A 23,997-nucleotide genomic window follows, 5' to 3' on the forward strand; every position below is an offset into this window, starting at 1 on the left:
CCATCCATCCATCCACACACACAGACACAGACACACACACACACACACACACACACAGACCTAAACCTAGAAGTACCCATTCAGAATCTATCCAAAACCATCCTTTCATCCTTCCCTCCCTCCATCCATCCATCCATCCATCCATCCATCCATCCATCCATCCATCCATCCATCCATCCACAGACACACACACACACACACACACACACACACACACACACACACACACACACACACATACCTAAACCTAGAAGTACCCATTCAGAATCTATCCAAAACCATCCTTTCATCCTTCCCTCCCTCCTACCATCCATCCATCCATCCATCCATCCATCCATCCATCCACCCCACCATCCATCCATCCATCCATCCATCCATCCATCCTTCCATCTGTCCATCCATCCATCCATCCATCCATCCATCCATCCATTCATCCATTCATCCATCCTTCCATCAGTCCATTCATCCAGCCAGCCAGCCAGCCAGTCCATCTACCCATCTGTCTATAAATCAGCCTTCCCATTGATTTAATATCATATGAACATTACACTACAGCACATATGTTACATGCATAATATTGTGAGTGCATGCATGTCATGTTAGGTATTTTGTATAGTAAATCAGACACATATGCAGGGGAGGGGTTCAGAGGTTGAACTTGTCCTGCTCAAGCAAATTTTAATGTTTCCAAATATATTTTCTGGACTCCTCCTCCTTAGAAACTTCACTCATCACAGTCTAGGCCCCATGTATGAAAGAAAGAAATATTTTATTTAACGATACACTCAACACATTTTATTTACAGTTATATGACGTCAGACATATGGTTAAGGACCACACAGATTTTGAGAGGAAACCTGCTGTCGCCACTACATGGGCTGCTCTTTCCGATTAGCAGCAAGGGATCTTTTATTTGCACTTCCCACAGGCAGGATAGCACAAACCATGGCCTTTGTTGAACCAGTTATGGATCACTGGTCGGTGCAAGTGGTTTACACCTACCCACTGAGCCTTGTGGAGCACTCACTCATGGTTTGGAGTCGGTATCTGGAAGCCTGTAGACCGATGGCCTAACCACAACGCCACTGAGGCCGGTTCCATGTATGAATTCCTGCACACAAGCCTATATATGTACATGCCTATATATTGTGTGTGTGGGTGGGACGTAGCCCAGTGGTAAAGTGCTTGCTTGATGCGCTATTTGGGCTATTTCTCACTCCAGTCAGTGCACCATGACTGGTACATCAAAGGCTATAGTATGTGCTATACTGTCTGTGGGATGGTGCATATAAAAGATCCCTTGCTACTAATGGAAAAATTACCAAATGTTCGACTTCCAGTAGTCAGTTATTAATAAATCAATGTGCTCTAGTGGTGTTGTTAAACAACACAAACTTTATATTTTGTGTGAGTGGGTACTTGTGTTTATGTGTGTTAAATAAAGATTTTATATGAAATAATAAACTCAAGATATTTTTTCAAATATTTTTTTATTAATTGTTCTTTGGTTAAAAATGAAGTGACATATAATATATATTTTGCTGTAATTTTTTTACCTTTACACTTTCTTCATTTTTATGTTGCAAATTCTCCATCCGACTGTGAAATATTGCAATTTTGCTCAACAAATGTAAAAAAAAATCAAATCAGAACAGCCATTGCTTGTTTGCCCAGCCATGTGTGTCTGGGACCTGTACTCACTGAGCATGCTCAGTGCAGCAAAGAGACCCTCTTTCTAGGTCACGGGATAACTTTGCCACACTGGATTAAAGCCCTTCCAACGAACGAACGCAGGACTGCCCAATGAACAACATTGCCACTCCACTGGTGTGTGACTAGATAATAATTAATGAGCGTGTCCACGGGGTGTCCACCAACTGACTGACCAGCACGTCTGTGCACTCCGGCCAGTGCTCGTCCTATGACACCTACAGACCAGGTAGACTCAGGTGTTTTCGGACTTACTTACCTCTGTCAAGTTGTGTCGGCTAGGTCGTGAGAGCTGTTTGTGAGACGTTAGGGACAAAACAGATAGCCGACTACTACCATGTGTATGTGTGCATGTGTTTCACTGTTTCACACCACCAGTGACTGAAACATGTGTATGTGTGTGTTTTCTGGACTCTTACCTGGGAAATGTGGAAGCTATACCTGTGACACAGGTAAGTCGCTAAATGGCTGGATTTTCTTGTTTAGTTTCAAACAAAGACCGTTTCACACGGAGATACGGGCCAGAAGCTTGTCTATGGATTGGAAAGTGGTTTTGAATGTGTCTTGAGAAATATTATATCATACTCTAGGGACATCCTGCACATATATTTAATTTTTTTGTTTCAAGACAGGTTTTCTGTTAAAATGTCTTTTGTTCTGTTAATGTATTGTTAAATACATGATAACAGTAAAAAATTATAATTATATATCAATATTTTTATTTAGTATGAATCCTGAAGTACATTTAAAATAAATTATGCTTGTTGTGTCCTTACCTTAAAAATAAAGTTGTATTAACAATTTATATTTTATAAACAAGCCACTCCGTGAACTTTAAATTGAATGGGCCGTTTGATATAATGGTCTCCATTTTGTCCCATCCAGAATAATTAAAAAATGTCTCAAGATAACACCAACCAATGTATATATATATGTACAGCACTGGGGCTGGGAATAAGAACTAAATTATACAAGTTGAATCATTGAGTTTAAAAATAGCAAATGCCTGATCTTTCATTGTGTCTAAACTACACCATCTGATACATTTGGGACAATCCCATCTTTTGATTTAGTATTGACCCTAAGTACATTTATGATAAATTATGTTTGTTGTTGCCTCACCAAGGTTTTAAAGTTTTATTAACTTTGTAAGTTTCATATTATAAGGAAATGTTGAAAGTAAGAGATAGGAATCTATACACTTAAAACCGTGTCATACATTTCGACCCCATGTTTCTATTTAATATGAACAAAACTTTATATTTAAAATTATGTCGTGACCTGTTTGTTTATATGTAGGTAATATTAATTGAAAGATGTTTATATACACAAGTCACATTAGTCACTAAAAACACATTTTAAATTGACCCACACATATCTGATTCATGTTCATGAAATGGTGGTCTTTGTGACACTGGATGCAAATTTATTGATTATGGTTAGCCAAATCATATAACATAACTTTCATTAAACCTTATTTGGAATTTGGGATTCAGCGAATAACATTCTTAATATTTATAAATAATATTGTTGAAAAAATGATTCATGAAATGACCTGAGTGTTGGAATATGACAAATACAAATGCATGTTTTGTTGCTTGTTCTTACAAACCACTATTCAGGTAATAACATATGTGATATTATTTTAAACTGTGACATGACATGTCTATTTGACTTTGTTGAGCATTTCCCCACATATTTTTTTTCACAGCTATTCATGTGCAATATGTTAGAGCTTTTTATAAATACCTAAAATTCAGAAAGAGTTATTTAAAACAAAAGGTGTAAGGTAATTAGGTGTATGGAAAATAAATACATATTAGGTAATTACTGTGTGCACTATTCCTGTTTTTGTTAAAAACAATATTATGGAACTTACTTTTGTTCTCTGGCTGTTCTGCTTGTGATAAGACATTATTTTTAGGCATCTGCACAAAAAATAAGTAACTTATAATTATGTTTCAAATATCTCTCAATTAAATAAATGCCTTTTAAATGTTTGACAAAAAAAAGGATTTACATATACAATATATAGATGTGTTTTGTTTTTCTTGAACCAATCATATGTCATCCTTTTAAAACAAAATTGAACCACCTTTTTTTTTAATATAGATGGACATTTTGGTCATGTTATAACAAACTATTTTTGGACTTTCAAAGTTGACATAATTGATATTTCCTGAAATTTTATTAATAATTTTGAATGGCGTTTCTTTGTATTATAATCATAAACACACGCCCATACTGTACAATCATCGACATTGATGTGTGTTTCTCATTATTATCATATGCATAATTAGGGCCAGATTCGGCCAAAAATTATTTTATTGCCTTTCACATTGTGGCATGTCTATTTGTAGACTTTTAATGTCAGTTCTCTGTTTGGTTTGTATCCTGGTATGAAATAAATTCAGCTTCATGATGAATAATACATAGTTTTTGCATTATTTATTACTGTTGTATTTGTCGGTTAGTCCTGCTTATATATATATATTACTGTTGTTTGTCGGTTAGTCCTGCTATATATATATATATATATATATATATATATATATATATATATATATATATATATATATATATATATATATATATATATATATATATATATCGTATTGAAGCACAAATATGTCTTGAACTCAGTAGAATTTTATTGATTAATTTACTCGTTAATTTTTTATCATCACTTATTTCTTTTTATACATGTGAGCTGGTGATGTGATTTATGTTTTGTGTGAAACAAGTCTGTATTATACCCAGTAGTATTTACATATTGTTTTTCTTTTCTTTTGTTTGTTTTTCTTTTTCTTTTTGCTTTGTTTTGGTATAAATTCTCTTTCATTTCTAAAGTTTTTATTTTGAAACATTAATAAATAGGTTATGATGTTTTAATGGTACTTAGTGTCATTAAAAACCTTTCATCATGGAAACCTCTTTTTTTTTTGACATTGTGTAACCTTGACATTAAGATAGTAATGTTATTACCATCTGTTATATTTACCATATTCTAGAATATTAATATGACATTGTCATCTGTTGATTCGTTAATCTTTGCCTGACATCCAGTAGCTTATATTTTGTTTGTGATGGGGTGTCATTAAACATCCATCTGTCCGCCTGTCCGTCCGTCCATCCTTCCGTCTGTCCGTCCCATCCATCCATCCATCCATCCATCCATCCATCCATCCATCCATCCATCCATCCATCCATCCCATCCATCCATCCATCCATCCATCCATTCCAAGTCTTGAAAAATAAGATAACACATAGTGACCTCCACATGTATTTCAGTAGTGTTAAAGTATGTGCAATGGTTTGATTTGACATTAAAATTAATAATACACATATTGTTAAAAACAAAACAAGTTACATGTGATGCACAATGACCTCTTAGTAATCCCTTCCAATAAAAAATATTCAAAGAAAAATAAGGTAAGCAATTTAGCATTTGTTGGTACTGCATTTAGAAACCTATCTGTTAAAGTTTAAAGTTTGGTTTGTTTAACAACACCACAAGAGCCCATTGATTTATTAATCATCGGCTATTGGATGTCAAACATTTAGTAATTTTTACATATAATCTTAGAGAGGATACCCACTACATTTTTCCATTAATAGCAAGGGATCTTTTATATGTACCATCCCACAGACAGGATAACACATACCACAGACTTTAATATACCAATTGTGGTGCACTGGCTGAAATGAGAAAAAACCAAGTGGGTCCACAAATAGGATTTGATCCTAGACCGATGACAGGGATCGATCCTAGACTGACCATGCATCAGACGAGTGCTCTACCACTGGGCTACGTCCCGACACCTAAATAAGCAATTTAATATTTGTTGGTACTGCACTTAGAAACCTATCTGTTGAATAATCCATCGTGGCTAATTACAATCTTAAAAGTCACAGAAGGTCAAGCAGGTTTGCCTTTCTACAAAATAGTGTTTATTAAAAAAAATTGAATTGTTTACTTTTGAAAGATGCAGACTCCATCTTTGGTTTGGAATGTTTGTTGCAGGACAGACTGACCCTTTGCTCTGACCTTGGCAATATTTTTCTGTCCATGATTCAGCCGTGTTGATTGTTTGAGCATAGAATATCTGTAGTCCCAATCTGTTTGCGGTACAACATGGGCAATAGCCAGCCCCACTTGCTTAATTCATCAGCTCTTGTGTATAAAGAGACGAGCGATATTTAAAATTTAACAAGACGCAAACTTTGGCGACAAATATATATATGTGAACAAGACTACACGGGCAGGCGTATTGACGCAAGGTGGATTTGACACTAGAAAGTTGACTAAAATTCCCTTGCTAACCCCTGCATGTTTGACCGGCCATTGTTTTGTTCCATCTTGCTCAGGAATGTCTCACTGCACTGCTGTTTTTTTGGTGAATTTTCCATTTAGGTTAATGTTAAACTAATTTTATTTGGCCACTTCAAAAATCTAATTATAGCATCCAAATAAATTATACATTCTGTTTGAAACCTGCTTTTCAGACTCACTTTTATTCGGGGGTGAGCAGGGATGGCCAGGTTAGGTTAGGGCTGTTCTAGTCATGGTCACATGATTTGAGTCGATCTCCCCCCTCCAACTCCCACTGCATTTCAGAATTAAAACAAAAACTACACAATTTAAATTTTAATGTCGATAAAACTGAAATGATTTTATATTTTATTGTGTGAAGACCCCCCAACAATTTTGTCTGCATAATGTCATTAAAATGTTAATTTAATAGTAACAAGTTCATATAATAAAGGTATGCAAATAATAAATGAATTCTCCACAATTAGTTATGCTTAGAATCACCATCATTTTTGACATCGATCAGCCTATGGTTTAAAATAACTGGTATTATAAATATTGTATAATCACACTGTACCACTAAGCTTTCATGTTCCATTGTGATTTCAAGTGTCCAATACAATAAGAAGTGTATTGTCTGCATTGCTTTTCATCTAGGGAAAAAAACACCAAAAAACCCGCAGTCATATTATGAATATTGTATGAAACATAATTTAATTAATTCAGTTATGTTTATTGTATCCATTTGTATATCCTTAGGTGTAAAATACTGTTATAAAGATATGAATATAAATGTGTATCTTGGACATATAACTCGGAAGAAAGGAAGGAAATGTTTTATTTAATGACGTACTCAACACATTTTATTTATGGTTATATGGCGTCGGACATATGGTTAAGGACCACACAGATAATAAGAGAGAAAACCTGCTGTTGCCACTTTATGGGCTATTCTTTTCGATTAGCAGCAAGGGATCTTTTATATGCACCATCCTATAGACAGGATAACACATACCATGGCCTTTGATGTAGCAGTCGTGGTGCACTGTATGGAGTGAATATATCTTGGAGAACTCAGAGGTTGTGTGGTCTGGAAATACGTCCTAGTGGATGTCCAATGGTTGATTGATTGACTGATAAGTAATAGTTATACCCACACTTTACGAGGTGTATCGGTGAATATCCCTACAGTTTTGGTCGTGGGGCCTCTGAGGCGAAGCCGAGGATGTTCTCACAACCCAAACTGTTGGGATATTCACCAATACAGCAAGTAAGTGTGGGTATAACTGACTTATACCCGACTTAAGGTCGAGTGAATTATTATATTAGTTCTATGGCTAATAAAATCAATAACTAGAAAGTAGTAAATAATGAAATGACAATAACGTGGGCCAGACGTTGTGAGCCTCACATTTTGTTCTGGAGCAGTGAAACGGTCTCTTTCAGTTGTTTGTGTCGCATGTGCAAATGCAGTTAGTTTGATGTAATTTTACCAGTGTGTTGTTAGGGCTGTACTGGTATTGGAATATATTAAAACTCGGGGATGTAGTTTATATTTCTCAGGATGGGTATAGTATGGAGAATTAAGTACTAAAATGTTATTTCCGAGAAAATTTTTATATTTGGATCATCTAAAAAAATAACTTTTATGATATGAAATAATATTTAATGATTTTTTTTTAAGTTTGGGGAATTTACTGGATAGGGGGTAGTTGACACCCCTACTACACTAACTACATCTCTGCACATTGCATGATTTTAACAGACGTATCGTGCTGTAAATATCTCAAGGGAACTATTGTGAATAAGTGTGCATGTGTAATTAGATGGCTCTTTCTATTGGTTGAAATCTTACGAAAACATTATTTGAACTTTGGTATATGCAAATGATGTCATCCAGCAATCTAATTTTTGTAAATGGCTTGTTATATTGGTTGAAATATTACGAAAACATAGTTTGAACTTTGTTATATGCAAATGATAAGTGTCACCAAGCAAAACCATTTTTCTCTTATTTTGTAATGGCGAATTGTGAAAGACGGTCGTGGATGTGAAAATAAGCCAGCAAGTAAAATAAAAGAGGACTTTTGAAGGCCAGAATGGAGATTTTTTTGTTCAGTTAAATGGACTTCATTTTCTGTGCATTTTAATTTGGACAATCAAGAAGATTTTAACTGCAGGAGGAGCAATGTTTTTGGAGACAGTTACGTTACTGATTCCCGCAAACACATCTCAGAACACATGGTGTTGTATAATACAGGTTATGACAGCTGGATGTGTACCACAAGGGGAAAATTTTTCTATATTCCCCCAATATGAATACCTAAAGACTTTAGTCAAGTGTTGAAGGATTTAAAAGACAATGCATTGCAACCAAACATCGCTAGTGTGAACGTGACGGAAAGTGTTAGTAATGGTCGCGCAGTCATGCGCTTCTCCAAATGTGAACACGTGCTCATCAAATATAAGAGAAACAACGGAAATACCTTCCGGATTTCAATGTAAGTTATGACAATAAAAGTTCATTGTATTATTCATAAAAAAAATTTTATTCGTGTTTTTGTTTTAAATACAGGTGTAGTTAAATGAAAAGTGTAGGTGTATCGATGAACAATTACACTTTTAACAAAAGAAACCATGACAACGAGACTGGAAGTGGGATATAAACATGTCATAATGCATAAACACTAAAACCAAAAAGATACGTACATAAATAAATAATCTAGGACACTCCCTTTTGGCTCCGGTTTGTTTGAAAACACTTAAATATATTTTCTGTGTTTGACAGAATGCAGGGTCAGTTCTGGGCAAGTAAAAAGTTTCACCAAATTACCTTTTAAAAAAGTGTGAAACCTACACTTATTTTTCAACACAATATCAATCATGATGTGATTTTTTTTTACCAAATTGAAATAAAATTTGCCAATTATTCTTAGTTTCACACTTGATGAATTTCGCAAGTGGCAGAGCTAGCCTGCAGTATGAAAGACATTATGTTTGTAAATCATTATGTCATTGCCAACCTGTTCTTTTGTATATAATACATGTATATACACTGAGGTTGTATATAATACATGTATATACACTGAGGTTGTATATAATACATGTATATACACTGAGGTTGTATATAATACATGTATATACACTGAGGTTGGGTGTTGCTCAGAGTACAACACTTTCATAATCAATTGCTCACCGGCCTCGGTGGCATCATGGTTAGGCCATCGGTCTACAGGCTGGTAGGTACTGGGTTCGGATCCCAGTCGAGGCATGGAATTTTTCATCCAGATACCGACTCCAAACCCTGAGTGAGTGCTCCGCAAGACTGTGGGTAGGTGTAAACCACTTGCACCGACCAGTGATCCATAACTGGTTCAACAAAGGTGATGGTTTGTGCTATCCTGCCTGTGGGAAGCGCAAATAAAAGATCCCTTGCTGCTAATCAGAAAGAGTAGCCCATGTAGTGGCAACAGCGGGTTTCCTCTCAAAATCTGTGTGGTCCTTAACCATATGTCTGACGCCATATAACCATAACTGAAATGTGTTGAGTGCATCGTTAAATAAAAAATTTCTTTCTTTTTCTAATCAATTGCTCATGATAAAATTAGCTTTTATCTTGTCCAACCAGTGTCCCAGCCGACTGAGATAGAACACTTTCATAATCAATTGCTCATGATAAACTTAGCTTTTATCTTGTCCCAACCAGTGTCCCAGCCCAGTGAGATAGAACACTTTCATAATCGATTGCTCATGATAAACTTGGCTTTATCTTGTCCCAACAAGTGTCACATGGCTAGTACATGTTCATCAAAGTCTGTGGTGTATTCCATCCTGTCTAGGGGAAAGTGCATATAAAAGATACCTTGCTGATTTTCTGAAGGAATAGCCAGTATGGCGTATTGGAGTGAGTGTTGCAGTAACCATTTGATAGACACCAAATAGCCACATGTCGAGGTGTCATTAAACAAATATTCCTATCCATTTCATATTACTTAACATATGAAGAGTTCATTTTCAAAATGATAAATGTGCCAATTTTCAAATTTTGGAGTTAAAAATGAAGGTAACCTGATATTAGTGCAGTACAACAAAACATGATCTATGCCCAATGAATAAGTTAATAAAACTGTGGTTCATATGATTCACACTACAGCATGTTGCACCAAAAAATATTTTTGCTTCAGAAAATTACATAAATGGACATAATTATAGCATTTTGGGAATGAACTTTAAATATGTATTTATATATCTGTTATTACTATCTCTACAGTTAACATGAACCAATATGGCCACATCACTGCACTTCCCTTTCACTACACCAGTGTTTCTTTTGTCTCCACTCTTACAAACCTGTGCAGTACTCTTGTATTTAAAATGTCTGATGTTGTTTCTGCTGCTTGGAGATATTTATATATTTCAAGGTTGTGCTGACGGATTAAGGTACATCCTAGGTGAGGTTTGGGGAGCTGGATAAGAACAAAAAGTATGTTTGTGTGTAGACTGAGGCAAATAGACCACGGTAAATACGACAGACGGTATTATCACTATAATGCTTGATCAAATCCAAGCATTGGGGATGTTCGTTTTGAACGGCCATTGTTTGGGCCAATGGCAAACCGGCACTTGTTTTCCTTGTACGTGTGTATGCATCTTTGTGTTTGGAAACAACGCAACATCCAAACAAAGCAATCGATCTCGTTGTATACTTTCGGCTCTATCTTGGCAGATCATACTTGTTTTTGTGTGTGCCAAAATTGGACGAAAACTGTGTCATTCTGTCCCATATCTGGCAGAGTGAAAGGCTTGATTTTTTTTTTGGGGGGGGGGGGGGGGGGGGGGGGGGGGGGGAGCGTCTACATGTATTTTGTAACTGAAGAAGAGCACTATGTATTAGCATATAAATATTTGTGAGAATAGGAATTGACATCTACAGGCACTAGCACATGCCCACACACACACAAACACATGCACACACATGCATTCATGCAACAATGCATTCACACATGCAGACACACACACAGGCACACATAGACATACATGCACATACACATACAGACACACATGCATACACACACACAGAAACACAGACACACATAGGACTGATGAAATGGTTAGAACAATGGTGTGACCGGTCATACAACTGATACCCCTTGGTGGACCCCCTGGGTTGGTCCTTGTTCCAGTGAGTACTTCAGTGCTATTGTCTTAAAGGGCAACACAAATGCTGGCCTACCCTTTGCTGGTGATGTGAAGCAGTAGCAGTGAGTATGTTCTTTGTGAGCTATTCTCGGCCTACTAAATTCAAAACCTATATGTAGCTCTCTACCTTTCTCATTTTGAATGACCATCAAAATTGCACCAAATTTCCTTCACTAAAATGCGCACCATTTTTCTTTGGCTTAATCCTATGGACATTCCAATTTACATAGCACCATACCACCCTCCGCCTGTCACCAACCTTGATTGGACTGCTGGTGCTCCCTTGCACCTTCCAGTGCAAGCGGTCCCTCCTTCACCCCACCACCCTTTCCTGTCCTGGACAGAAGAGCCGGCCGAGGCCTTGTGCCCAAGACAGGCGTGCGCTACAACAGCTTGCTCTGAATGTGCACGTTAACTCCTTTGCCAATTGCCAATGTTCTTTAGAGCCACAGTTATATACTAAGATTAAACAAAACAAGTTTAGTAAGTTTGTAAATATGCTTAAATAAAAGAATCTTGATGACTTTCAAAGTGAAATCAGACACTGGATTTAACTGATGCATCACTTGTCAGTTATAAGTAACAGGAGATTTTCAGTACAAGATGCAATTCGTATGTGTTATGTCATTGAATGTAGTTTGTATGTTAAAAGTACAATACAGTATTACCTAATTGCTAAACATTTTTGTCTTAGTATCTATTTGATTTGTAATAGCTACATATATTTGATATCTTATAGCTACTGGTTATATATTATAGTGTGTTGAGGTGTCCTTGAATATTCCCCCCCTCCCCCTTTTATTCTGTATTTTTCACCATTTATTGTACATGTATGTTATGATGTTGTTTTTGTAATAAGTGGTTTGATCTGAAAAGACCACCTGACACCTTTTAGAGCTGTTAGTGATTGTAAAACCACTACTCTACATAAACACTGCACTAAAACACTCAGGATCAATTCCACTTAGTGAACTCGTTGATCCTGTCCCCTGTCCAATCAATATGCTCTATGTCTTATGTGCTGTCCTGTCTATGGGAAAGTGAGTATAAATGAAAAAGTAGGGAAGGAAGGAAATGTTGTATTTAATGATGCACTCAACACATTTTATTTACAGTTATATGGCATCAGGCATATGGTTAAGGACCACACAGATATTGACAGAGGAAACCCACTGTCGCCACTTCATGGGCTACTCTTTTCGCAAGGGATCTTTTATATGCACCATCCCACAGAGAGAGTAGTACATACCACAGCCTTTGATATACATGTCGTGGTGCACTGGCTGGAACGAGAAATAGCCCAATGGGCCCACCAACAGTGATTGATTGCAGACCAACTGCACTTAGCCCCATGAGAACAAGAAATAGAACAGGACTATGTACCAGGAAGATACCGTACCTAATAAAGTTTGTTTGTATTTGAACAGCATCTGACCATCACAGCCACACTTATTAAATTTGTTTGTGTAAGATAAATGACAGGTAGTCGCAAATAGAGCCGGATACACTTGCCTCAGCTATGATAGATGATAAGATGTTTTAGCTTTGGCAAACCCATCAACATTGTTTTCCCTTTCTAAATAGTGCCCTATGACTGGTATATCAAAACCCATGGTATGAATGGGAAAATTCATCCCTTGCTACTATTCAGTATTCCTTGTGGGACAGTCTGGTTTTTTCTCTCACTATCTAAACCAAGTGTCACCATAACCATTTATTTATATACTGATGGAAATAAATAAGGAAACAATGAATATTAACTGCAACCAAAACCTTTATCCACAGTATCAGGAAGTTAACCATATTATTGGCAGTCAATCTCACAGTACTGTTGACATTCAGTGCCACATTATATTTCCAGAGATTTATTCAGGAGTTTTAGGCAGGATCCAATGACTGATGGAGTTCAGAAAATTAGCACAATTTAATCATATAATCATAATTGGGATTTTTTTTCAAGTCATTGAATGATGACAATGCACAATTGCTAAAATAATTTATCAAAATGGATAAGCACAAAAACATTTACTCATCAAACAGGAAATTTTTAGTGTCACATGCTTTTGGGAAAGGGTCTATGTTTAGCATGGCAGAAGGTGTAGATAAATTCCCGATCTCTATATTTTATACAACTGTAACTACACAATATTGAATATTAAAGTTGTTCTTAGATAACACATGATCCCTTAGTTCTTTGGGGCAGTATATTTGCACCACAGCCATAGTTTAAAATGTGCAAAGGTGCCATGAAACATAATGTGCCTTTCCTTCCTTTATAAAATCCTTCCATCATTCCAACCAGTGTATGGACCTTTATTCTAGACCCGTGTCACAGTTTTCAGTATATTAGACACCTATTAACTTTTAATGAAACAGTGTACTGAAATGTTGTTAAACAAACATTCCATTCCTTACCACCACAATGCCAAAACTCGTTTGGGGAAATAGTATAAATATTGCAACAAAGGCAAATTCTGAGATGTACAGGTGCTTTCTATACACTTCCTTATTGCATCTGCCAGTCGGCTGGGTTGTCACATTTGATTGGTCCCCCTAGCCGATTGGAAACAAAACTATGGCTTCCTGTCCAGGCTTTTACCACTTGGAGTTTGCGGAATGCCACTGGTCTTGTCCTGCAAGGTACAATGATAATCATATGTAAATATGTATGGAAATGTGTATCACTACCTTCTTTATTACTGCTGTATGTATAATTAAGTATAAGCATAATATATCCATAACATATTAATTCCTAGGATCGATCCCCACCAGTGATGGACCCATTGGGCTATTTCTCGTTCCAGCCAGTGCTCCACAACTGGTGTCACAAAGGCCGTGGTATGTACTATCCTGTCTGAGATGATGCATATAAAAGATCCCTTGCTGCTAATCGAAAATAGTCACCCATGAAGTGGCAACAGCGGGTTTCCTCTTTCAATATCAGTGTGGTCCGTAACCATATGTTTGATGCCATATAACCGTAAATAAAATGTGTTGAGTGTGTCGTTAAATAAAACATTTCCTTTCTTCATATTAATTAGGGAAGTAATGCCATTAATAAAATATATCCCTCTTTACCCCTCTTTCATTCCCAATTAATTGTTAAATTTAAAAACATAGAAAGTAAATAATTTATGTTTACCTGGTAATAACATGACACTGTATTCTAATTAAACGTGTGGGTGTAATTGTTTTCTTTCTGTGTTTTTTTTAAAGCAAGGAAGTTGGCATGCATGGAAATGGTGTCTTCATATTATAAAATGTTTGAAAAATATTTTTTAAGAATAGATTTTGAAAAAAATTCAGTATAGTGTTTAAGAAATGAACAAGATAAAACTCTGATAAAATGTCTTTTGTTTATGTATTCATGTCTTTACATGTTTTACCTGTCGTTCAATGTATAACATTATGAATGACATGTCCTGATAAGAACTGGAGCGGAAATGCAACAGGAAGTTAAGGAAACATATTACCCACTTAATTATTTTGATTGACTCATTACCTTATAAAAACTAGTATTATAGACACTAGTATTTTATTCATCCATCAAGCCATCCTGCCTATAATCTATTCATCAGTCCATCTGTCTGTCCATTCATCCATCCATCCATCTACCCAAATCCATCTATCCACCCAAATCCATCCATCCATCCATCCATCCAATCATCCATCCAATATTGTGGCAGTTTCAATTTGCCAGTAGGGAAATAGTACAATAATCTAAATATTGGAAAATGTGTTTATTTATTTTGTGACACATTCACTGGGTGAGCATTCATTAGTGCCAAGTAACAGTTCAGCCATATCATTGACTAAATTAGCTCTTTATTAAAAAAAATGCAGGTAGCTTCCAGTCAAGGATTTCCCCCATTTCATTTTATTACCTATAACAGCTTTTATTTTTACGATCCAGCTTACAGTCATTGTCACCAAATGCATATATATTACATTCATTGTCACTAAATGCATGTATATTCCTTTCATTGTCACCAAATGCATGTGTATTCTTGATGCTGACCAGGAAATTGTAAAGGGATTTGAATACGCTAAGACCAATGAAGTAATTTGACTGAACCTGTAAGAGTTTAAATCATTGCGAGGCCATGCTGGCATGCATGTGACAATTGTACACACAATGCCGGCTATTGCAGAGCATAATCCACTGATTGTTCCTATCCAGTGTCCTGAAAGACACCCAGACGTTTAAAAGTCAAAGTAGAAACTGATGTATCAATGTCGCAGTGTTGATGTCGATCTTTTATTGCCAGCAAAGCGGCTATTGTGGTTGGATTGATCACAGTTTGGTGGGCAGGGCCCAATTCTTGGAAATGCCATAAATATGACTGTAGAGCCATAATGGACTTTTATTGTTCATTTATATATGTTGTGAATAATTCAATAAGCTGTGAAAAGCACCGTATGCGGAAACACAGTACAGCATGCACAGGTGCGTTGACTCTGGAAATTAGCAAGTCCGGGAGTACGCTGACCAAGCTGGCCTGGCTTTTCATACATGTATGTATTGATGTTTTATGATGTCAGCTTTGTATTAAAATATATATTGCATCATTTTAAAAAAATATTTCTGTGTTCCATTCATTGCTTAGAGTACAATAATTTTATTATTAATAGGTATATTTGTTATTGTAGTGTATATTGAACGTTTGACCTTTAAAGCAAAATATATGCATGTTTTAATCACACAAGGTATATGTTTAACAGTAAGGAAGGAAAAATCAAATCATTTTCAAAAAACTAATTTTAGTCAGTCGTAAACATTTGCACAATTATATTGATGTCATCATCTTTGTTAAATTTCAACCATCTACAAACTTTGCAGCTAAAACTTTGCTTCGAGACCATTTTTTTTGGTCACAGGAACTTTCTTTTGCGATTACATATAGAAATATAAAGTCCAGGTACTTTTTAGTTTTAAGCAATGATCGAGTACCACTGACTTAAATATTTGTTATTTTTCATTAACAACTTATTATTAAGTGAATGAATTTAACCTTTATTGTATTGAAGTATATCTTACCTCATTGTGACACAAGGTAGAAGTGCTAACCTAAATAGCATATTAGAGTTATGTCCCTTTCAATATGTCAATTCAGCTTAGTAAATTGATAAAATGATACCGGCCTTGGTGGTGTCATGGTTAAGCCATCGGACTGCAGGCTGGTAGATACAGGGTTCGCAGCCCGGTACCGCCTCTCACCCAGATCGAGTTTTAACGACTCAATGGGTAGGTGTAAGACCACTACACCCTCTTCTCTGTCACTAATCACTAACCAACTAACAACCAACCCACTGTCGTGGACAGACAGCCCAGATAGCTGAGGTGTGTGTGTCCAGGACAGTGTGCTTGAACCTTAATTGGATATAAGCACAGAAATAAGTTGAAATGAGATGAAAATGAAAATAATAAAATGATTAGATTTTCAAAAGTATATATAGATATATGTCTTATGTTCTGTCATAGGATTGCTGATGGGGAGGGAATACTGACCTAAATAACTTTTAGTTATGGCCCTTGGCATTCTGTTTCCTCATTACCCATTAACTTAGTGGTGTCATGTTGCAGTTGACAATGTGAAGGAATCAGCAAGGATATCTTAATTATCAACAGCTCATATTGCATAAACAAAAATCATTGGACTTGCTCATTTCATACATTTTTGCTCTGGTTTTTGTTTGTTTGTTTGTTTTAATTATTATTTTAGTGTAGGATGCAGCTCAGTAGTAGAGCACTTGCATGAAGGGCAATGGTTGATAAGATCATAATCCAACTGGACCCCGATTTTATCCCATTCCAACAATTACCTCTTACTATATTACATCAAAAGCCATGGTATATGCTGTCCTCTATAGGAAAGTGCTACCACAGGATCCCTTGCTGGGTTTTTTTTTCAGTGACAGCAGGTTTCATCTTTCATTATCTAGACCAAGTTTCAAAAAAGGCTATATGTTAGACACCAGGTAGCCATAATGCTGGAGTCATCAAACTAGCATTCCTTTCCTTTGTTATTATATACTGAACAAAAAAAGAAACTTCCGATTTGTACATATAGTATTTCTTGTGTTAAAGAATTCATTGTGTAATGAAATTATATAGGTAGTATTAGCCTTTAGCTGTATTATTAGGATTCATGAATTTTATCGATTATTTTTGCACTGTTAATCGTTGACAACATGAAATTCAATTTGCACGTGCATGCATGGTTCGACATGTCCCGTGTAGTATTCAGTCAATTTGTTTTACTTGTCTTACTGACATTGTTATCAAGTGAACGAAAACGCTTCAAAATTTGTAAAAAAAATTAATGTTTTTTACATTGTAGCATTTTTAGTATGCCAAGAATACCCAATAATTTACGCGAACGGGCGATTGGCATGTTTGATGCTGGCATGTCAACAGAAGACGTTGCAAGGCATGTTGGGAGTTCTAGTCGAGCGATACGAAATCTTCACGTAAGATTTCGAACGACAGGAAGCACCAACGACTTGCCATGTCGTGGACGTCCACATGTTACAACGCATGGTCAAGACCGCTATATCATGAACACGCATTTGCGCAATCGATTCCAAACTGTCACTGCTACTGCTGCTAACACACCTGGGCTTCATAATAACCGAATCAGTGGGCAAACTGTTCGTAATCGTCTGCAGGAGAACCATTTACATGCACGATGTCCTTACGTCGGATGCGTTTTAACGCAACATCATCGTCTAAATCGTCTTAATTGGGCACGTGTACACACTCGTTGGATACGGCGACGGTGGAAGACCATTCTTTTTTCGGATGAATCCAGATTTTCTTTACAACGTGGTGATGGCAGGGTGCGCGTCTACTGTAGGAGAAATGAACGCTATGCTCACTGTTGTGTTCTTGAACGAGATCGTTTCGGGGGTGGGGGTTGTGTCATGGTCTGGGCAGCCATTGCCCATGGTTATCGTTCACCACTAGTCATCATTGATGGCAATTTAAATGCTCAACGTTACCGTGATGACATTCTCGCTCATCACGTCATTCCTCTGTTCCATAACAACGCCAACATCTCGATTTTTCAGCATGATAATGCCACCTCTCATACAGCTAGAGACACTGTAAATTTTCTTAGGACAAATAACATTGATTTCATTGATGACATGGGTCGCTAAAAGTCCTGATCTCAACCCCATTGATGAGGCATTGTCCCAACCCACCCGCTAACGTCAACGAACTTCGTCAAGCGCTCATTCAGGAATGGAACAATATTCCACAGGCAGAAATCAACACTTTAGTCAGTTCTATGCGCCTGTGATGCACTGCAGTGGTCAATTCAAGAGGTGGTCATACCCATTATTAAGTGGGTGGGGTTTTTTTTAACCCCTACCACACTTGATCAAAATTTCTCCCAGTTTCTGTTAACCTATGGCCATGATTTTTGCACCAAACGATGCATCATGGAACACTCTTTAAACGCATATATAACAATTATTCCCCCGGTTTGTTGTCATCAAGTTATGTTCAAGCAAAGTTAGCAGAAGTTTCTTATTTTGTTCAGTATATATTAGCCAGTCTGCAGCTGGCACACTTACATGTGTCCATGTGATGTGACCCTAGAATGCATTCCCCAGTGAGTTTAACTAGATTGGGCGTGAAGGGTTTTTTCTATTCATTAGTTGATGTAGATCACTAAAAAAGAAGACTGACCATTGAAATTTTATCAGCCATGACTGATGAACATGCCAAGGTTCATTTATTTTCAAAGCTTTTTAGGGGTAATGTATGTTATTACTGGGGGTTTTGACTTTAAATTTTCTTTGTGGGTCACGGTATATTTCGGCTTATTTTTTTTAATAAAGTTACTACCTATATTACCATAGTTTGCTTTGTCATACATGTGATGTGAATATAAAGGCCGAAGTTGGTAAAGTAGGTCTGAATGTCACAGTGTTAATCTTCTGTTTGAAATGTGTGTCTTGATGAAATTCCTGGCCCACAACTGTCATGGATTTTGTTAAGAAGTATGTCTTGTTCAGAATATGTGATCTTTTGTGTCTGTGACCAAATTAACTTGACCAACAATTCGCATTTCACACCTATAGTAGTCAGTTTGCATTATGTCCATTTTCAGTATGATGCCATTTTTCTGTTAGCCTCCCAGCATTTTGTCTCTGGAATTTTTACAGAGATACCGGTAGTACTAAGGTTTCTGCCCACACTGTTACTTGTTTTAGGTGTTAAAGGATTTCCATTCAAAATATCAGTAAGTTGTTGCCATAATTAAATATATAACACGGGCATAGGAAGGTGCCAGAAAGGGTGGGGTGGGGTGGCGTGGAGGGGGCGGTACAGACACACACACACATATATATATAAATACATGTATAAATATATAAAAAATATCAAAGCTCCCACAAAGTGGGGGGGGGGGGGGGGGGGGGCACATGCCCCCTTGCACACACACACACACACACACACACACACACACACACACACACACACACACACACACACACACACACACACACCGCTTCCTATGCCTGTGTATAAAAACTACCTTATTGGAAGCAAGACTGAGTGAAAATGGAAACAACATATTTAATTCTTATTTTACCTTTAAGGTTACACACCACCATTAATTACTCCATGAAGGTCAATACAATTTCTATGTCAGAATAAATTCTGTGAAAAATACAACACCATCAAGAGGATTATGTGACTACCCGGTACTAATTTTAAGGATTGCTCTCAACTGACAGGTACTGTGTAGAAACATAAGTCGACCACAAAATGTTTCCAGTTAACAACGCTCCAGTTAACAACCCTCATGCCTGATCACTGCCTTGTGTTGCTGTTATAAAAGTGGCACTATACCACTTGCACACAGTTGTTAACAGTTAGTACTACATAAAACAAGTAACTTTAAACCAATGGGTTATTTAAATACTATAGAGGTCGACCTGTGTGTAATCATCAAAGAAAGATTTCAAAAAGCATATTAGAATTTTGTACGGTAGTATTTTGGTTTTGAGGAACTATTTCCTAACCTGGACTATATTAAAGGACAGTCCTGAGTTTACAACCATTTTAAAATGTTTCCGAACAGTAGAGCCGTTTTGATGATGTAACATACAAATTAAATACATTTTCTTATTTAGAATATCGGTGTCTGTATTTACAAGGTGGTTGTTGTCCTAATGCTTGTAGTAGCCCAAATTGGATTTTACCTCCAAATAACTTTGTATGTACAAAAACATATATCATGAATTAAAGTAAAACCTGAGTGCTACAAACATTAGTATATGACCACAAACACATTCCATATACAGACTCTGGTATTCTAAACAAGGAAATGTATTTAGTATGAAATATGGTGATGTGTTGTCTTAACACCCAGTAGAAGATATTTTGTTAATACTGAGGTGTCATTAACATTCTCATAAATTTAGAGAACAATACAGTTCTCAAACAAGGTTCATAAATTTTGTACAGAACACCAGGGCTCGAGTTTGTTGAATTTGTTTCCTACAGCAATTTGAAAATGTCGAAATGCTCACCTTCAACCATTTTAAGTCTGCGTACAACAATTTTAAACCAGTATCTTTTGCAACAAATAAAACATAACAAAAATGATTCCTTTAACTTATGGTAATAATTTTTATCAAGCCACACAAAAAACCTGCCATCTATAAAGTCCTGGACCTAAGGCAATTCATATTGCAACTATTGTAATTGTTGTCAGTGCCACCGTTAAGTTCAAGATTCCGTATTAATAAAACCAACGACTGAAAAAACTTTCAACTTCATTGATTTACACCAGTGGCTTATTCAGGAAGAGTAAAGTTAGTTTGTTTAACGACACCACTAGAGCACCTTTAATTTATCAATCATCAGCTATTGGATGTCAATACATTTGGTCATGCCGACATATAGTTTTAGAGGAAAACCTGCTACATTTTCCCCATTAACAGCAAGGCGTCTTTTATATGCATGGTCCCACAGATAGGACAGAATATGACATTGCCTTTAATATACCAATGGTGAGTGCTCCTGAACAATTTGACTGGTTTTCATTCAGTTATTTCAGTAATGTGTGTTAAATAATATAGGTAAAAAAACCCCAGTTATGTCTAACCAATGGCTGAGAGTGCTTTTTGTCCTGAACATGCCTTGAGGTTGTCAGTTTTATTTTAAAAAAAGAGAGAATTTTCTATAGACCAGTGCTTTCACAGAGTTTTGTATAAAATGTTTGTAGAATATGATGTGTGGATAATGGAGCTTGATGTATTGAGATTGAAGCTATGAATCACAAGGACCAATCATTCAATTTGTAACATAAAAATCCTAGTCTTCCTGTTTTGATATTACATTAATAGAGGATAATAAACGAGTTACCAGTTATTATCAAATTTATGTCTCGAGTGAAATTATTTTCAGTTGTCATGAGCTTTAGCGAGTGACAAATGAAAATTATTTCACGAGGGACATAAATTTAATAAGAACTGGAACCGAGTTTGTTATTCTATTTATTACCTCAGCTATTTTTTTTCTCTAAAAACCTTTATTTTCGACGCACATGCACGAAGGCCAACCTGTATAGAAACAATGTAAACCACTTTAGGCCTACGCAGTGTTCTGAGAATTGCTATAACTTTGTAATTTAATCACGTTCATAGATCATTTTCAAAAACAAAAATTTTCTTTATTCTGCTACAAAATCTATAAGGAATTGCATAAAAATGACATTTTGTTATAAATTTAACACCAAAAACGGAGAGACGTAAACGCAAACTCTTTAAACTACATGACATCATTTTGTGTGTTTGCCAAATCGTGATGACGTCATATTTAGTACCGACAAAGTCATTGGTTTGTAAGCATCAAATTGTCCAATAGTATTGTTCGTTAGACCAATGCAGAATATTTCTCACTGAGAAAATATGGAAAATATTTTCCCTGTTATGAGTTACCGCTGGGGTAATAAATTTAAATACATGTCTGTTGAACCCTTCTAAACTGGACATCGACAGAACCAAGTGAAAAGTCTAAACTGGACATCGACAGAACCAAGTGAAAAGTCTACATAAGTTCTATTCTGAACTGATATTTAAAAAAGGGACCATTAAAAACATCCGGTTTTGAGGAAAGTTCAGTTTATTGAGTGTCTGGTTTTGAGGGGTTTCATTGTACTGTGTTTATTCCCACTGACTCCCAGTATGATGTTTCATTTCATGACATACACACATAGCTTGGGAGACGTAGATGGTAATTGAATTGATTTTGATATTAAACAGTATCACGCGATCAAACTTGTGACAAACACCTTAATCCAGTACCATAAATCCTCTAGTTTGTAGATGACACCTAAACCATGGTTCTTTCTAATACCAAAGTAAAGCAATGCGAAGCTCAGTTAGTATTTGGATGAGTGAGTGCCTGGGAACAGCTTAGTATTGTTGACACGGCCACTGCTCTGTGACTGGTTTAATCAAATGCAGTATATAGCATTTCTGTCGTCTAGAAGAACAGTGAGTTTTGTGTTTCATACTAACTTGTTAACCTCTGCCCAGGGCAGCATCCTTGGACCTTAACTGATATGCACTTAAAGAAGCTACGTGATGGAATCTTTTAAATTCTGGAGAGGGATCTAGCTCAGTTGGTAGAGTGCTCGCCTAATATGCTTGCAAAGTAGGATCAAACCAACTTGGCTGATCCATTCAGTTTTTGGCCATTCCACCCAGTGCCCTACAACTGGTGCACCGAAGTCCATGCTATGTTGTGTGCTATCTTGTCTTTGGGAAAGTGTATGTAAAATATCCCTTGTTGTTAATGGAAAAATTAGCAGGTTTCGTTTGAAGATTACGTGTCAGTATTACCAAAGGTTTGCCATTCAATAGCTGATGATTGCTTAATCAGTGTTCTAGAAGTATCATTAAAGCAAAACAGACATAGCAGGTATGAAATAGACTTACAGTGCTTCCTACCTCCCTCCCCACACACTCAAACAATGTGGTGATATCTGGAATATATCAATATATTACACTAACACAGATAAGATAATGATCAAAAGTATGGTACAACTTTCTTTATATTTAAACACCTGTTTAAGCAATCATCTCACTATTCTACAAACTCATCTTAATATTTTGTAAACCTGGGCTCACATTTTGAAAGCTATCCTAGCGTTATAATACTATCAAATCATCGTAGGCTATGGTAAGTACAGCAGTTTTATCATATTGTAGCTCTAAGATAGCATTATAATACTATCAAATCATCGTAGACTATGGTAAGTACAGCAGTTTTATCATATTGTAGCTCTAAGATAGCATTATAATACTATCAAATCATCGTAGGCTATGGTAAGTACAGCAGTTTTATCATATTGTAGCTCTAAGATAGCTTTTAAAATCAGTAGCTAGATCAATATTGTGACATTCCCCCCCCCCCCCCCCCCCATATGACTATGGACCATTGCACCATGTCTACAATATATAAAATTACACAACCAACCATTGGTATCTGCAATGTGTATCTATGTAATAAAAACAATATGTATATATACATTACCTGACTTGAGATTGGGGAGTGAATGATAGAAAATATATACACACCCTCCACCCTGTTTTATATAGTACAGACTTACCTGCATTATGCAACTGTAGCTTTTGAATTTAAAAGAAATTAATTCAATAGACAGGTATATAATAGAGACTTATGTTTGTGTATGACTACATGACCAAGCTATCAAAGGAAATGTCATGTCGCTCTGATCTTGTGGAGACAA

General features: G+C 36.3%; 1 protein-coding gene across 2 annotated transcripts in view; it reads left to right on the forward strand.

Annotated features, from left to right (window-relative positions):
• Window positions 1-23,997, forward strand: part of LOC121374019 — a 244,135-nt gene that overhangs the window by 78,730 nt on the left and 141,408 nt on the right. Inside the window, exon 1 of one of the 2 annotated variants that reach the window (XM_041500894.1) lies at window positions 1,720-2,162. The exons of the other annotated variant lie outside the window; for it this stretch is intronic. The gene's annotated coding sequence lies outside the window, so the exon portion shown is untranslated. Of the gene's footprint in view, window positions 1-1,719; window positions 2,163-23,997 lie in introns of those variants that run through there. 2 annotated transcript variants of the gene reach the window in all.

Source organism: Gigantopelta aegis, chromosome 6 (genome assembly GCF_016097555.1).
Source record: "Gigantopelta aegis isolate Gae_Host chromosome 6, Gae_host_genome, whole genome shotgun sequence".
Lineage (NCBI taxonomy): Eukaryota > Metazoa > Mollusca > Gastropoda > Neomphalida > Peltospiridae > Gigantopelta > Gigantopelta aegis.